Source organism: Acyrthosiphon pisum, chromosome A1 (genome assembly GCF_005508785.2).
Source record: "Acyrthosiphon pisum isolate AL4f chromosome A1, pea_aphid_22Mar2018_4r6ur, whole genome shotgun sequence".
Classification (NCBI taxonomy): Eukaryota; Metazoa; Arthropoda; class Insecta; order Hemiptera; family Aphididae; genus Acyrthosiphon; species Acyrthosiphon pisum.
In genome coordinates, this window is record NC_042494.1 from 45250808 (window position 1) to 45255642 (window position 4835).

At 27.3% G+C, this 4835-nt stretch overlaps 1 non-coding gene across 1 annotated transcript; it reads right to left on the bottom strand.

Annotated features, from left to right (window-relative positions):
- Nucleotides 1-192: 192 nt before the first annotated feature.
- On the bottom strand, nt 193-311 carry LOC115033938. Its single transcript, XR_003839284.1, has one exon. It is a non-coding gene; the product is annotated as a 5S ribosomal RNA (ribosomal RNA).
- Nucleotides 312-4835: the final 4524 nt, after the last annotated feature.

The following is a 4835-nucleotide window of genomic DNA, read 5'->3' on the forward strand; positions in this document are numbered from 1 at the left end:
GGTCGTTCACTCTAATTGTTAAGCTAACGGCATAAAACGTGAACTGCTGAGCGTAAATTTGTTATGTCACGCGTTTGTAAGACGGAGACAACAAATGCGGGTGTGGCATCCTCTTAAGGTGGTTGATGAGGGCAAAAAATATTTTAATATAAGTTCAAAAAATAACATGTTTTTTATTAAGAGAGCAAAAAAAGCCAACGGCACGTAGTGTTCCCAAGCGGTCACCCATCCAAGTACTAACTACGCCCGACGTTGCTTAACTTCAGTGATCGGACGAGAACTGGTGTATTCAACGTGGTATGGTCGTTGGCGATGAACGGTTGGAAAATAACATTATCTAAATTGGTTGATTTATAATATTATTTATTTATATTTTTATTTTAATATTTTATTATGTTGTCACTTAGCCGTTTGAGCAAGGCTTACAAACATTACAAAAATTATGATTATAACCAAGATAGATTGATCATATTATAGCGTTATATTTTACTAAAACATTTTGACATATTTTGTAAACGTAATTATAACGGAATAGTGAATACAATATACAAACATAATTAAATGGCAAAATGACCACATGACAAAATATATGATATACCATAAAACAAAAAATAACACAACGCTAAACGTAATTTATAAAATATCATCAAACGAAAAAAATTCTATACATTTTTAACTACAAAATCATTTTAAAATTTAAAATTTAATAAATGTCAAAAATCGAACTTTAAATCAAGGCTTTGCACCCAAACAATTTATTCGGGTTATGGTTTCGGGTGCTTCAAATAAAAATAGAGGTTGTGGTTTCAGGTTTTCTTCATTTTAAAGAATATGGGTTTTGTTTAGCCAGTTTAATTATTCGGGTTATGGGTTATTTAAAATCGAGTAATATATCAATTTTGTTGTGCGTAAAGTGTTAAATTTGATTAAGCAAAGTATAAAGTTATACAATCAACTTTTCAGTACTAATGTTTAATACAGTAGTGACACACGTAATATAATTTAAAATTGTATAATATTAAATATTAAATGTTTTAACAACAAAGTATTAAATAGTACCTAATAAAGAAAAAAACATACACAAGACAATTTTCACTACGGACATAATAATATTATATTAAAAATTTAAAAATAACACAATTCAAAACAATCAAAACAATTTATCAGTTGTATCACACTTGTCACATGTAACCAGCGTTCTCAATAATTATGAAAAACTGAATTCTCCATGAAATATACATACAAATTCATATGTAACTTGAAAATGTAATATTTTTTTTATACGGGTTATGGGTTAAAACCCGAATTTAATTTCGGTTTTGGGTGTTTCGGGTTATACGTCATCAAAATCAATCGGGTTATATGGGTTTACGCGTAAAAATTCTCTGTTTTCCTAAATACAAACACTAATGTGACCTTTATTTTGACCTCTCCAATTCCCAATTCCCATCTATATTTACTTTCCCATCGAACAAGATACTGAAGTTGAATATCGATGCATTATTTCGACTACCTGCTTATCGTGTACAGACACAAAACAGATTTAAAAAAATTAAAAATTAAAATATACATCATTGTAAAAATGTAAAATCAATACATTTATAGCCTCACTTAGAATCTAAAAGAGTCTTGACCTAATAGTTAAACTTTTTTTTTTAATTCCAGCAAATACTATAAATAACAATACGCGACAGTGCGACACTCAATAATATAAGAATTTAGAATATTGGTGACATGCCACTAAAAAACTTGGTGGTTGCCTATCCAATATTATGTATATAGATAAATAACAATATATGCAATATTAGACCCGTGTTTTAGCGGCGAGTTTCGCGTATTGTAATTTATAGTATTTGATTCCAGTAAAACATTTAATAGATATTAAAATTAAACATTTTATGAATTTTGATATTGCGTCAAATGTTAATTTTTTTGAACTACTGGTAAACTGCAGCACTAATATTATTATCCAAAAGGGAGAAGCCTAAGTTTGAACAGTGTATTATTGTATTACAAAAAAATGGTAGACTACCAAAAATTACGAGGTAAAAAATTATTATGAAAAAAAGTCCGAGGCATAATAAGTTAACAGTAAAAAAGTCCTAAGCATAAAAAGTCCGTGGTGAACAAGTCTGGTACATATAATAAGATAAAAGCAAAACTATGAACCGATGCTCAATCAAACGTTCCAATATTAATAATATTTTTTTTAAATACATTATTTGTAAATGACGATAGTTAATTCTTTATTAAACTGAGAAATCATTATAATATAATTAATAATAATTTGGTTTTTTTATATAGGTAATTATAGTCGTTGAAATTTTTTTTAAAATAAATTATTTTAAACTTTGTTATACATATACTTATATATATTATTGTGTAACCTACTTTTTATTTCGGACTTTTTTTACCGCGATTTCAAAAAAATATTATGTTTTACTGGCATAACCTCACAGTTGAATACTTCAAGTCTAAATTAGTATTATGATATAAGGTATCTATATGTGTAGGAAGTAGACACCTATATATAATATAGTAGACATTTGTTATCGATAGTTAACTTGGAGTGATGTCTAACTAACCAATAGAGTTTACTATTAAACTCAACTTCACATGTTTTATTTTATTTGTATTTTTATGATGGCAAAATTAATTTGTATTTTATTTCAACTTTAAAGGCACCTCAATGTACCTATATGAATAAATTTAAAATGGATAAAATAGTTTATATACAATTGTAGACGGAACTAATGATTACTGGAAGCTGGGGATTTACAGACTTTTTTCAATTTTTCGTTCAAAAAAAATCGGATAGATAATACCTAGATAAATAGATAATATGCATAATATACAAAGGACGTCATGTAGAAATAATTAAAATAATATATGCGGACTACAATATAGTTGATACTTGATTTGGCTTTTAGAAAGGGTGATTTGTGCATAATTTTCAATATTAATATTAATACATTATTTTATTTTGATAAATTGCATACTTTCATGTTTTAAAAAAATTTGATTTAAACAAAAAATTGTATTATATTTTAATCAATAATAATAAATTATAGATTTAAAAATTATTTTTAATACATATTATTGACCATTGATATTCTAGCAACCAATTTTCATCTCGATGAATTCAGAGGATAATTTGTTTAAATTAATATGCTATTGCCTATAAAATATAATTACATATTATTATATATTATAATTTATATTATATTATTATAAAATGCCGTGCAAGTAAATTAAAAAATACATTTTTAAAATTCTACAGAAGTATCAAAGTTACGTGTTTAACCTGTAGTAAAATACTATGGTAGTATGGTGTATACTATATAAATATATAATATAGGTAGGTATTAGCCAGGGTTACCTGCTATGTACCTCATTAGTTATTCTGAATTTAGTATATCAAATTCAAATAACTTTACTTTTGTATATGAATAATTTTATATTTTTATCGTTTTCATACACAATATTAAATTATAAACTCACAGTATACCTATAAAACAAAAAGTTGAATTTTAACGTTACTTAAACACGCGATGAACTCGTGAGTCATGACTACCTAAAATATAGTTTGTGAATTGTGAGTCATCCATCAACCCTATATTATTGTGTATGTCGTATGTGTTGTGTATATATTGTGTACCCATATAGTATAATATACCCTCGTATATTACCTTGCGACAACATGCACTGTGATTGTATACCTATTTCGTATTAATGAGTGTAATCAATGTACATTGTACCGCACGGTGTACAGATATCATATTGCGGTGAGTTGTGTGACTCATATGCTTGATATATTTTTGATAGGCATTAGGTACTAAGGTACATAATATTTGTAATAATTTATTGGAAAGAACCTCTGGTGTACATTTCTATATTACAATATTTGTATAATATAGTATAGGTATAGCATATCATTTTTTACGTTCAAAACAATCCATCTTACATCATATTTTTAATACCTATTAGAGTCAATACCTACACTATAGTACACCCATAATCTAATTTGAAGGTAAGAATATTATATCGGAGGATCTATTATAATATTAAGATTTTAAACATTTAAAATTGTAAATTTGTTGTAAATCTTAAGATACATATAACTTGCTTCGAAATGTATTTTTTTTTTTTTTTTTTGTAATTTTTATTTTATAAGACATTCCTAGCTAATGCAGTAAGCTATCTATATCTAGTGATAATATTTAAAATGTATTAATATATCAAAAAAGACCTATGTGAACCGTGAAGGTCCTGGATAATATTCTTAACTTTAAATTGAATAGTGATTAGTGGCCAGTGAGTCTAAATTACCTCTAATATTTAAAATACCAGAGTAAAATGGATTCTTCTGAACGTAAATTAATGTACGATGTTATATACGTTAGTGAGACGGAGACAACCCATGCCTCAATGCCTGTACTACGTACTTCTGGCTCTTATATAGGTAGATAATAAGTAATAACTAATAAGTTTAGGTATAGCCGGTACTCGGGTATGTCTTAGGTAATATCAATAACACGTAAATACGTAATATAATATTATGTATCTACAATCTACAAACAGTGAAGATAGGTATCTATACTGTAGTAACCTGCCACTGTCACCGTTCGGTTGCTCTACACTTCTTTAACGACGAATGCACGTGCACGTTGTGTATTGAATTGGAAGAGGTTTGAAGTTTATTAAATTAATATTTGAACACAATGTTTAAAATATGATAAATGTTTATTATATTTATTAAGAGGACGTGATACCCGCATGTGTTGTCTCCATACTTACTAAGTGCGTAACATGGCAAATTTTACACTCAGCAGAAC